Source organism: Trichechus manatus, unplaced genomic scaffold (genome assembly GCF_000243295.1).
Source record: "Trichechus manatus latirostris isolate Lorelei unplaced genomic scaffold, TriManLat1.0 scaffold00090, whole genome shotgun sequence".
Classification (NCBI taxonomy): Eukaryota; Metazoa; Chordata; class Mammalia; order Sirenia; family Trichechidae; genus Trichechus; species Trichechus manatus.
Window position 1 is genome coordinate 2,434,826 of NW_004444026.1, and position 13,449 is coordinate 2,448,274.

Below are 13,449 nucleotides of genomic sequence, written 5' to 3' on the forward strand. Positions count from 1 at the left end.
AGCGGCCCCACGCAGGTCGGATACTCACAGCGGGGTCTGGACAGGACCTGCCCTGTCGCGCTGCCATCGTCCGGCGCTCGCGCTGAAATCCGAGCCTGGCGCCCTGCTCCCCCTCCCCGGTTATCTGCTCGGCGGCGCGGGGAGCGCCAGCAAGTTACGCGGCATCTGGCTAAAAATACAGGCTCCCTCTGCTCGGCTCCGCGCGCCGGAGACCCTGTGCTCGTTCTCTGGCTCGCTCGCCCGCCCGCCCGCCAGCCGCTAATGGGATTTCTTCATTTTCTCTCCATTATTATGTCAGATGGGAAAGTTAATGCGAAGCGATCTCCAGAGAGAAGGCACCTGCAGCCAAGCCAAGTGGAGGGGGTGCGTGGCGGGTGTGGGCGGGGTGCGGTCTGAGCTGCAGGTGCCGGCCCACGCCGGGCGGAGAGCTAGCGTCCTGTCGATGCAGAAGTGAGGCAGACACGTCCAATGGAGGTGAGGAGCTCCAAGCTGCATGGCGCTCCTGCCCTGCCTCCTGCCACCTCGACTGCCCTAGTGAATGGGCCCTGGAGCCTGCAAAGACGGCCAGGGTGAGCTCAGGAAAGTCTATTTATGCCCCATAACCAATTTGCATGTTTTGGGCTCTTACATCGTGTCCTGAGATACCAGCTAATCGGCCTATTCCGGATTCTGCCGTAGAGCCCACGACGCAAAACGCAGCTGCGAAGCAGGACGCAGATCTGTTACTACCGTCCCCCTCCTTCTTCAAGTCTGAAGGTGTTAATGAATTGTCATCAAAGACTGTGGTCCTTGGAGTCACAGCAACCAGATTTCTGCTCTAGGACCATCCTCACCTTTTAGCGAGGTCATTTCATGGGTAGATGTCAAAAGCATCTTGTAGGTGGTTGGCAAAATCTGGGGGGCCGGGATGGGGGGAGCACCAGAGATTGTTAAGATCCGGCACAACTCTGAGTGATGAGAAATGATCAGCTAAAAAATGCCAGGTAACAGTCTCCCTGGCATGATTGCTTCTTCAAATCATGGATGTTTTGTATCATGAACCCAATGCCATGATTTCTTCAAACAACAGTCTAGATACAATTCCTAATACTCTTTCCCCTGCCCTTCCTACTCTGATTGTACAGAGAGCTGTGTGATGGTGAGAACTAATGCACTGAGCACCTATTAGGTGGTAGACATATTGCATTACCTCATTTAATGCTTACCACCGTCTTGTGAGGTAGGTAATGCTGTTTCACTTGTATGGATTAAGACACTGAGCTCCAGAGAGGTTAAGAGGCAAGACCAAAGTCACCACTGGTAAATGGTGGGTCCAACAGACCCAAAGTCCTTTCATTAACAGCACTGGCAAGATTCCTGACAGAAAAAAAAGTGCTCAGTGCCAGGAAGAGAGGAAGCAGAAAAAGCTTTGAGAGTGTTTTCCAAAGTAAGGTGCTCTTCAAAGCCATGTCAACAATTAGGGGAAAGTCCCAAATACGTGGGACAAATATAGATCAAGAGTAAAAGGCCAGCATGTTGCCAAACAGAGTGATCTGAAGTGTAGTAACACAACTAACTCCTTACCGCGTGGAAAAACAAAACCAAACCGGTATTTGAAGGCAGCGACATCAGAATTCTCTAGGCCCAAGAACCTCAACAACTGCTGAAGGATGAGTTTTAGGACAGACGATCTCTGAATGGCAGCTAGAAAATGCTACAATGCTGTGCCAAATGGCAGGGTGTCCAGATGTGGGAAGTCTCTGCAGCTTCTTCTCTCCCCACGTACAGATTTTTAAAACACAGGTGCCCTACAGGTCTCTCGCCCTGTGCCTCTTAAAACTGCCTCCCAGATTTGCTGGAATCCTCTACCGAGAGCGCTTCAATTAATAAATTATGGTTACTGGAACAGCCCTGATCATAGCCGAGTGGAACACCTCAGGGAATTCTAAAGCACTGTTCCAACATTAATATTTAGAGAGAAAATACCCTACTCGGATGGAAGCTGGATAATGTGTGTGACACTTTCACAAACACTATACAATTGCCTCACACAATGAACTGAAAGACTGGTTTTAACAGCTGTATTGAGGTATAATCGACATAGTATAAACTGCATATTTAAGATGTACAACTTGATAAGTTTTGGCATATGTATAGCTCCATGAACCCATCTCCACAATGAAGATAATGAGCACATTAATCACCTCCAAAAGTTTCCTTGTGCACATTGGTAATCCCTCCCTCCTGCCAGTTGATCCACATGCTTAACAATCCTTAGTATGGTCAGCTTCAATTTAGACGTTCTAATAGGTGTGCAGTAGTATCTCATTGTGGCTTTAATTTACATTTCTCTAACGACTAATGAGGAGCCTTGGTGGTGTAGCGGTTAAGAGCTTGGCTGCTAACCAAAAAGTTGGCAGTTGGAATCCACCAGCTGCTCCCTGGGAACCCTATGGGGCAGTTCTACTCTGTCCTATAGGGTCGCTATGAGTTGGAATCAACTTGACGGCGATGGGTTTGGTTTTGGTTTTTGGTTTAATGACTAATGGAAGATTCTGGATGGTGCAAATAGTTAATGCACTCAGCTGCTAACCTAAAGGTTGGAGGTTCGAGTCAACCCAGAGGTGCATTGGATGAAAGGCTTAGTAATCTACTTCGGAAAAATCAGCCGTGGAAAATCCTATGGCGCACAGGTCTACTCTGACACACAGAGTTGCCGTGAATCAGAGTTGACTCGATGGCAACTTGTTGTTTGTTTGGTTGGTTTTTTAAATGACTAATGATCTTTGAGCATCTTTTCATGTGCTTATTTGCCATCCATATACCTTCTTTGGTATAATTGTGCTTGTTTTCCTATCATTGAATTTTGAGAGTTCCTTATATACAAGATATCTATTTATTATTCAAGATTAAGTAGCAAAAAATTCCAGGTCCAGTTTCAGTACCCAGGTCTTGTAACTGCTAAGTCCAGTGCTCTTTATACCATACAATGCTACGGGTTATATACAATCACAAAGAAAAAAAGATGAGACAGTCATGGTGGACCAGAGCTGAACACATCCATAATATTGTGAAAGAAATGGGAAAGATGCTGAGGTAGTATCAGTAGGACTTGAGTACTCAGGACTGCCAAGAACGTTTGACGTTAGCCATGACCTCATTAGGATTGAAGCTTTGCAACTGAGACTTGCAAAGAGTCAGGCAAGGCCCAAGAGGCAAAGAAAGGAAACAACTACAGATATGTTGTTCAGCAAGGCCTGAAGTTATAGGACCTAAGATGTTTGAAACTAAAGAAGAGAAGGCTAAGGGATGTAACTTAAAAATGTGAACTCCTCCAGCATCAGAGCCTGGAACCCCAGAAAAACTCATGGCAGTTGAGTTTATTCCGACTCATAGCGACCCTATAGGACAGAGGAGAACTGCCCCATAGGGTTCCCAAGGAGCAGCTGGTGGATTTGAACTGCCAATCTTTTCGTTAGCAGCCAAGCTCTTAATCACTTTGCCACCAGGGCTCCATTTTGAACTCCAGAGTGGTACTAATTATATGCCACCCTTTCCCAGGTGTGGTAGCCTGGTATAAGCTCTCACAAGCAGACATCTTGGTTCGTGTGCTCTGTATTCACATCCTCTCTCCCTCGTTTCTCCCACTGCTCCTCACTCTGCATCCATGACTAGCACAGTGCTGGGCGGTGATGCTAAATAAATGCTTGCTGATTGATGTATGAAAGATGACATATCTGCCATCCCCACTAATCATAAGGAAACATCCAAAGCTGTAAGTCATGGGTTAAATTGATGTAGCGAAGATTTCAGTTAGACAGAAAGAACTTTACAGCTGTAAGGGATGTGAGCTAATAGAACTCATTGTTCAAATAGGTGCGCATCTTCGCTGGCAATCCTTCCGGACAGCAAAGAAAGATAACTCCCGCTTTGATATGGCACATTAGAAGCGGAGGACAAACTAAACAACTTGCAAGGTCTCTTTGGGCCCTAGAGATACAGAAAGACAAACCATTATCCTCCCCCCACCCCATTAATTGACTGCCCGTTCTTAGTCCTCCATCACCAGCACACCCTTAGACCACAAATAATTATCCTAGCTCCTTCTGTGTCTCCTGTTTTTTCATACTTCTCCAGGGTTGCATTTTTTTAAATTTATTTATTTTCATTTTGGTGAAAATAAACACAGTCATCCACCATTTCAACAATTTCTACATGTACAACTCAGAGACATTGATTACATTCTTCAAGTTGTGCAACTGTTCTCATCATCCTTCTCTGAAACCATCATCCTTCACCACCATTGACTTAGACTCATTGCTCCCTAAGCTTCTCATCTAACCTTTTGAGTTGCTATTGTCAATTTGATCTCACATAGATAATTATTTAAAAGAGCACAGTGCTCAAGGTAGACATATTTTATTTATTAAGATAAACTATTTTTGGTTCAAACAAGATTTCAGGGGATAGTTTTGGTTTAAGGTTTAAAGATTATCTCAGGGCAATAGTTTTGGGGGGTTCATCCAGCCTCAATGATTGCAGAAAGTCTAGCTTCCATTGAGAATTTTAAATTCTGTTCTATATTCTTCCCCCTTTTGATCAAGATTCTTGTGAAAATCTTTGATCAAAACAATCGATAATGGTAGCCAGGCACCATCTACCAGGGTCGTATTTTTTAATGCAGATATTAGTATGCTCAGGAGCTCTGCAAGTGAGAGGTACTGAAACCAAACCAAACCAAAACAAAACAAAAACAAGCCAACAAAAAAGAATTGCACAATGTGATGAAATTAATTGTTATTAAGTGCCTTTGAATCAGTTCTAACTCATAGTGACCCTATGTATAACAAATCACTGCTCTGTCCTGTGCCATCCTCACAATCATTGCTATGCTTGAACCCATCGTTGCAGCCACTGTGTTAATCCATCTCGTTGAGGGTCTTCCTTTCTTTCGCTGACCCTCTGCTTTACCAATGATGTCCTTCTCCAGGGACTAATCCAAAGTATGTAAGACGAAGTCTCACCATCCTTACTTCTAAGGAGCATTCTGGCCGTACTTCTTCCAAGACAGATTTGTTCATTGTTTTGCCAGTCCATGATATATTCAACATTCTTCGCCGACACCATAATTCAAAGGCATCAATTCTTTTTTGGTCTTCCTTATTCATTGTCCAGCTTTTGCATGCATATGAGGCTATCGAAAATACCACGGCTTGGGTCAGGTGCACCTTAGTCCTCAAGGTGACATCTTTGTTCTTCAACACTCTAAACAGGTCTTTTGCAGCAGATTTTCCCAATGCAATGTCATTTAATTTCCTGAATCCTGCTTCCATGGACATTGATTTTGGATCCAAGTAAAATGAAATCCTTGACAACTTCAATACAATTAATGTCATTGAATTTTGCACATGAACGTGGAGATGACAAATGTAATGTTACATATATATTTACCACAATTAAAAAAAAAAAAAGATTGATAGGCTAAAGAAAACGCTAAAGCGTCTCCGTAAGGAAGGCCTACCACTTGTTCTATCCCACAGTGCTGCCTGGAGTCTGCAGGCTTTTTCCGGTCTTGCTAAATATTTTACCAACTGTCTCTTTGCAGTTCCCTCGGCAGACAAGCATAATGAAGTGCTGGAGGCTTCGGCTGTGGAGTTTTGTCCTCAAGGCCACATTAAGCTATGTCAGGAAGAGGCCGCGTGGGAGAGAAGAAAGGGAAGAAATTCACCATACAACACTTAAAACCACTGGCTCACTTCCGGCTTAGTGAGGTGGGCTGCTCCCTGGATGCAGTGGGAACTTGGGATGGTTTATGGACCGTGCCTGCGTGCATTCCCACAAGCCTGTTTAGTCATTCTTTAGCTCTTCCACAAATGGGGAGAAAACTTTTTGCTCAAGAGCCTGAAGCGAAGAAGAGCTTGCTTCCTGGGTGAGTGGGGCTCTCAGATGACTCGGCCTCCTCAGGGGGCTTCAGGGAAACAAGTGCAGACAGCTTCGGGTGGTGGCCAGCCTGGCACTCAAGCTGGCCCCTTGCTCAAAGCACAACAGAGCTGAGACTCAGGGCCGACCCAGGATCCCAGAGCAGGGCCTCCTGGCACCTCAAGGGCACTCCTGTGGCAATGCCCACTAGTCTTGTCCCTGCAGGTAATTAAAGGACAGCCACGCCTTTCTTGCTCCTCCTGCAGTGACCCTCCTACGGAGTCAGCTCAAATGGAGCTTCCTTGACAACAATACGGTTTACTTTTCTGGGCAGCCTCTTAAATACTTGACACTAGTAGACCTACTATAGTTGAGCTGTATGACTTCCGATAAAGGAAATAACTTCTCTGAAGATTGGTTTCCTCCTCAGTAAAATGAAAATAACTTCAGCCACCTCTCCAAGTACTGTTAGAATAACGTAAAAATGCCTAGCACCACTGCTGGCACATTTCGTTTTAATATTCCCTTTTCCTCCTTCCCTCCCTTCCTTCCTCTCAACTAAATATTTCTAAAGCTTTTCTCAAAGGTTAACACACACACACACACACACACACACACACACGCACATGCACGCACACAGAGGTATGGGGTGTTACTGATCTGGCTTCTACCCAGGAAAATTAGGGCCTAGTCACTGCTTATCCAAGGTGAAACACCCAAGGTCGAGAATAGGACCCAAAAAAATCCCCAACACTCTGCTGTGGCAACTAGACCTCTTGGGGTTTTAACGCAGAGATTTTACTTTCCATTTTCTCTGCAGTGATGAAACAATTCTCAAGTTGCGTCTACAGCTGAAGCTGTGTTTCCAGAGCACCCTGTCTGACAGCTCCTCTTGCAATATTCCTGCCATTGGCTGCGTTGGGATCTGCTGACAAGCACTGGCTTTGCTCTCGACCCTTCTATCTGTTCTGTCCCTCTCCCCCACCGGGAGTCGCTCCCGCTCCTGGAGAAACTGGGCGCTGCCGATAACAGCAGCTACCAGGAACCCCGCCCTTTACTGAGAAAGGCAAGCCAGTTTATCATCCACTGGGAGCCGGCCGCCAGCCACCCAGGGGGATTAATGAACCATCGAGAGCATCACTGTTGGGAAAATGTTATTCCTCATATGTACACAATCGTACCCTCCCCAATTAATTAGGAATGAACTTTACAGAACATATGCTACAAATGTGACATTGACTTGAGTAAGAAATCCACTCTGACTCCCTTAAGGTCTTGTAATTCCTTCTTAACATTCATAGTAATGAGACAAGAAAGGGAGACGAGAAAAGAGAGTCCTGGTTGTTTTTCTGTTGAACTTTGTGTGAGGCGCTCCTAGTGGCTAATTAGGTAACATTGGGCGTCCAGCCCCACTGGAGTAAGGGATCCCAAGTGCAGGGTTTATTTAGGGAACTGATCAGAGGCTGGTGTCAGGTCCCACAGTGCTGGCGCTCATCTCTATCATGTTCCTATTAAGAGGTTGGCAGCCCTGGATTCTATTTTTAAAACCATGAGAAAGGTGTTACATGGATTCCAGGAGAAGGCCAACAGGAAACCCAAGATCAGGGGCAGAGACAGGGAGAGAGAGCCACTGAATCTAGGATTTTCTCTTCACAGACACACAGGGGTTCCCCCTATTCCTGGGATCAGATATTGCCTAGCCTTCCAAGGAGGTCTCTTGACTTGCAGGTCCACGCTTTGGCACAGCCTCAGTGGAATTTGACTCCTAATGAGTCCTTGAGTTGGAAAAGTATTTTGCATGCTGGGTCTATTTTTCAGCATTGAGACTTTCTCTGGTGGTGCAGTGGTTGAGAATTGGCTGCTAACCAGAAGGTTGGCAGTTCAGATTCACCAGCTTCTCCTTGGAAACCGTATTGGGCAGTTCTACTCTGTCCTGTAGGGTTGCTATGAGTTGGAATCAACTCGACGGCAATGGGTTTGGTTTTCAGTTTACTCCCAGTGTAAAAATCACTGTACTTTCTATACATATGTTATCTCCTCATTTTATTGTCACATCATATGCTCTGGACCCCACTCTCTCCAGCACTGCATGTCGTTGCTGTTGTTAGCTCCTGTCAACTCAGTCCCCAACTCATGGCGACCGCAAGGACAACAGGACCAGGCTGTTTTGATCCATAGGATTTTCACCGGCTGACTGTTTGGAAGTAGATCACCAGGCCTTTCTTCTTAGTCCATCTTAGACTAGAAGCTCCACTGAAACCTGCTTAGCATCATAACAACACACAAGCCTCCCCTGACAAATGGATGGTGGCTAAGCCTGTGACGTACTGGCTGGGAATCGAACCTGGCTCTCCTGCATGGAAGGTGAGAATCCTACCACTGAACCACCACTGCCCCCTCAGCACCGCACAGCACACAGCCAAGTTAGGCTATGTGAGGCGCAAGCAAAAGCCAAGCTTCTCGATGGTCACTGTGCTCCTAACTCCAGCAACTGTGCTGGAGGGAAGTGGGGGGAGTGGACTCAGTGGTAAGTCTGCAGGGGATAGGATTGTTTTCCTGATGGTGAGAAACAAACAGGAGTCCAAACCTCACTGTTTCTCATCAAACAGCCAGCTGAAGAGAACAGACTGTTTTATGTACAACAACAAACTTCAGCTTCAGTATCCATGTCTCTTTTAGGAGATGAAATGGAACCAGAATCGCTAATGCATTAATGCCTCGAGAACAAGAGAATCTTTTTGCTGAGCAGTTCTGGGACCACCAGGGACTACCTGGACAGTGAAGGGGATACAAAATGAGGTATCTTCTCACACTCGTCTTGGAATCCCCACACTTAGCACAGAAGAAGCCCTCAATACCTGAGTGCAAAGTTTTGATTCAGACTGAGTTACGCTCCCCGTGTCAACCAAACGGGAGCTTCATCCAGGCTTGGTCAAAACAGCAAGTGTGAGAGTGTAAGCTGGCCACATACCAGAGGTTCCTTAATGTTAGGTGAATCGGAATTGAAATGAATCCAGTCAACTCATGTTTTAAAAATGAGTCACATCAGTGAAAAAACAAAGCAAAAAACTATCAGATATGTTTGGGGTTGGTTGACTTAATTCGTCACTTTCCCACAAGCTGGTTGGTCCTGTGGAAGCAGCCTGGGGACATTGTCCTTTCCTAGATGGGGAAGTTATAGGCACTTCCATCCCAGAGTAGAGAAAGGGCTGCAGAGAAAGGATCCTCCCCTCCCCTGTCTCTCAGCCTTTCCCTACAATCTACGTGAGTACTAAATTGCCAGGTCAGACACAACAGAGCAAGTCCTCTTTCTCCCTCTCGAGGTAATGAAGCAGACAGTTCTTCAATAGTTCATCTCTCTCTACTGAGGGTGGGAAGATGTTGGGGTGTCATGAGGGTGTATTAATATAATTCAGAAGCATCTGCATCATGGAGTGGACCAGCCTGTGTTGCAGAGTCATGCTTCATTTTGCCCACTGTGGGAGGAACTGACACTTCAGAACATATTGCTCGACTGCTAACTGGGAGCTCTTACTCAGAGCGGAAATTACACCCATTTTGGAAAACATTTATGAAATGCACTGCCAGAATGGTCCCATTTACTAAACCAAGTCCAGTGTTTCCAAACATTATGGAAACTTCCTCTGTAGCCTGCTGACCTGGGGAGAGGAGTATTATACATCAGAGAAACTGCAAAAAACAAACTGACTTGGGCTATGCTAATATGAAAAAAAAAAAAAAAAAATGCAAAACACGCTTGAGTATCGGCGGTGAAGCCTGTGGTTCCAGGGTTTCTGAAGGATGCCCCAGTGCCAGTTAGGGCAGCCCGGCCTGGCATGTTTACCTAAAGTAGCTAAGGTTCTTGCCCTTCCTTAGAAAGGCGATCCTGGCTTATAGGAACCATGTCAGAAGCAGGATGGCTTATAGGAACCATGTCAGAAGCAGGAAGGCTGACTGTGGATCCACTCAAAAAACAAACAAACATAACCAGTGCCATGCATTCAATTCTGACTCATGACAACCTCATATGTGTCAGAGCGGAACTGTGCACCGTATAGTTTTCAATGGAAGTAGATCACCTCTGGCTGGACTTGAACCCCTAATCTTTCAATTAGCGCCAAGACCCTACCCGCTTGCACAACCCACGGACTCTAGATCCTTTATTTGAACAATTTACCCTGAAGGGACAGAGCCAGGATGGGTAGTCTACTGCCAGCCACCTGGAGATCTGTCTAAAGAATTCCAGAGGGATCTGTGCCCCACGAAGGTTGCCCAGCCTCTGGGGCAAGGCTTTCCCAGCTTGGAGGAGGAAGCCTTGCCCCATCCTTAGAACTGTGGCCTGGAAAGATCATGCCGTGTGACTCCTTCCTGCCCTATGGCCCATAGTAATTCACTAGAGTGCAAATGAGGTCAAGACAGAAGACCCAGGAAGGGGGAAAGATTTGAAAATAATAACAGCTAAAATGTATGTGCCAGGTGCTATTCTAAGCATTTTAGATGAGTTAGCTCATTGAATCTTCACAAGAATCCTATCTATGAGGTAGGTACTATTATTAGCCTCATTGTACAGATGAGGAAGCTAAAGCACAAAAACATTAAGTCATTTGCCCAAAGCTACCCAAGAGTAACCGAAGAGCCACCACCCGTCTTTCAGTTTGTTGTACTGTAGTGGCTTGCGCGTTGCTGTGATGCTGGAAGCTATGCCACCAGTATTTCAAATACCAGCAGGGTCACCCATGGTGGGCAAGTTTCAGCGGAGCTTCAGACTAAGACAGACTAGGAAGAAAGGCCTGGAGATCTACTTCTGAAAATTAGCCAATGAAAACTCTATGGATCACAAGGGAAGATTGTCCGATATAGTGCTGGAAGATGAGCCCACGAGGCTGGAAGGAACTTAAAATACACCGTGGTCACAATGGACTCAATCAGGAAGATATCGCAGGGCCAGGCAATGTTTTATTTTGCTGTACTTGGGGTCGCCATGAGTTGGAGCCAACTCCATGGCAACTTACAACCACCACCAAAGAGTAATACAATGTTTTGGGTAGTGTACGAAGCAGAGTGAAGGGAGTAGTTCTGATTTTTACATGATTATATGAGCTTAAGGAGCCCTGGTGGTGTAGTGGTTAAGTGCTCAGTTGCTAACTGAAAGGTTGGCAGTTTGAACCCACCAGCTACTCTGCAGGAGAAAGATGTGGCAGTTTGCTTCCGTAAAGATTTTCAGCCTTGGAAACCCTATGACAGGGCTGTTCTACTTTGCCCTATAGGGTTGCTATGAGTGGGAATTGACTCGACAACAATGGGTTTGGTTTTTATATGAGCTTAAGCTGTTTTTAGGTAGATGAGAAAAGTGAAGTTCAATATTCTCAAGTAAGAATTGATCTATTGTGGAAATTTGGGCACAACCAGAGCCTCTTTAATAACGTGGACACTCTGTTCAGAAAAGACCCCAGCCACTGATCAGAGGCACATTCTATGAAGAAATGTTAAGCCACTGTTTATGTGAACCTAGGCCTCAAAGGGTTTCATAAGAGGCAGTTGAGTTGAGATTGTCCTTTCCAAGAGCATTGGGGGAATGGAGAGTCTTGAAACAGTAGGATTGATTTTAATCCCAGTCTACTCCAACTGATTTTTCTAGAATTATAACATCTCAGTCCTGTAACTGCAGTTAACATGCCTCCTGAACCAAAGGAACAAAGCTCCAGGAAGCAGGTGATAAGCCTTCCCAGCTGGCCCTAGATTCTCAACCCAGAGGGGGAATAAGGAGGGAGATGAAGCCCTTAAGGACCCTCTGCTGTGGAACCCACTTCTTTCCCTGTACTCGGGCCTGGATGAGCAGGGGCAGAAGCAGCTGGCCGAATGCCGACAAAAGAGGTTTCCTCTCTTCCCAGTGCCGAAATATTTCAAAGCAATTAAACCCCATTAAGCTACTAAGTGGCCTACAGTCCCCTGAATTTTGCCATTCCTCACAACTTGACAAGAAGACAGGCGTTTCCTTGAGGTGCTCTTAAGCTCCTTTTGCTTAGCAGCTACCACTGAAATACACCTTGGCATCTGCCTTCCACTTCCTAGTCCTATTTTCTCTTTACTATCAAGGCAACAAGAACAGGTGCCACACAAAATATTTCACATGGGGCTCCTCATATTCTTCTTCTTTTTTTATCATGCATTAGATGAAAGTTTACAGAGCAAATTAGATTCCCATTCGATAGTGTGTCCATAAAGTGTTTCATGACTTTGCTTTTGTTCCCTACAATGTGTCAGCACTCTCCCCATCTCTGCGTTGGGTTCCCCATTTCCTTTTGTCCTGATTTTCTACCCCTTTCTGCCTTCTCATCTTTGCCTTTGGGCAGATATTGCCCTTTTGATCTCCTATAATTGACTGCTCTAAAGAGCACGTTCCTCTTGGGTGTTACTGTTTATTTTATGGGCTTGCCTATTCTTTGGCTGGAAGGTGGTCTTCAGGAAGGCTTCAGTTCCAGGTTGAAGAGCGTCTTAGGTCCATAGTCTCAAGGGTTCCTCCAACCTCTGTCAGACCAGTTAAGTCTGGTCTTTGTGAATTTCATTTTTTGTTCTACATTTTTCTCCCCTTGTGTTCGTGACCCGCTGGTGTGATCCCAGTCAGAGCGGTTGATAGTGGTAGCCAGGCACCGTCTGGTTCTTCTGGTCTTGGGGTTGTGTAGGCTGTGGTTCATGTGGTCCCTTAGTCCTTTGGACTAATTGCTCCCTTGAGTCTTTGGTTTTCTTCACTCTCCTTTGCTCCAGATGGGAAGAGACCAACAGTTGTATCTTATATGGCCGTTCGCAAGCTTTTAAGACCCCAGTCACTACTTACCAAACAAAGTAGAATGCAGGACATTGTCTTTATGAACTATTCTGTGCCAATCGACATAGATGTCCCCCGACTCTATGGTCCTTTGTCTTCTAGTCTAGGAACTTCATCCCACGAGGTGTTTGGTTATGTCTAAGACGTTTCCCTGACCGTACCCCTTTTGTGCTCTATATGAACCACACCTACAGTCAAGTATGTAGAAATATCCACCATGAAACCTGCATCTGCCAGTGGGTGTGTTCCCTTACACCTTCCTACATCTCTTGGCGTGTCTATCTCCCTATTTATCCACTCATAAATTGTTAATTGTTAATACTATTGTTGCAGGATTGTCTAATCCATAGTAGTTACTGTAGTTGTCCTTTACTCTTGCATTCCTCTCAGTGTCCTCTCTTGCCTTGGTCATGTTGTGCTGACTTTCCTCATATTCTGTGCTGACTTTCCCGTCATCAGTATTGACATGTGTCTTCTATCTAATTGGTAATTTCCCCTTCCTTCCCCTCCCATCCCTGGTAATCATCAAAGAATGTTTTTTCTATCTTTTTCTCCCGTGTGTAACCTTTTATTGTTACTTTATAATAATGGGCTTTCCCTCAGCATAATGTCCTCCAAATTCATCCATGTTGTGAGATGTTTTGTGGGTTCCTCATTATTCTTTATCGTTGCATAGTATTCCATTGTGTGTATGTGCCACAGTTCGTTAAGCCATTGATCTGCTG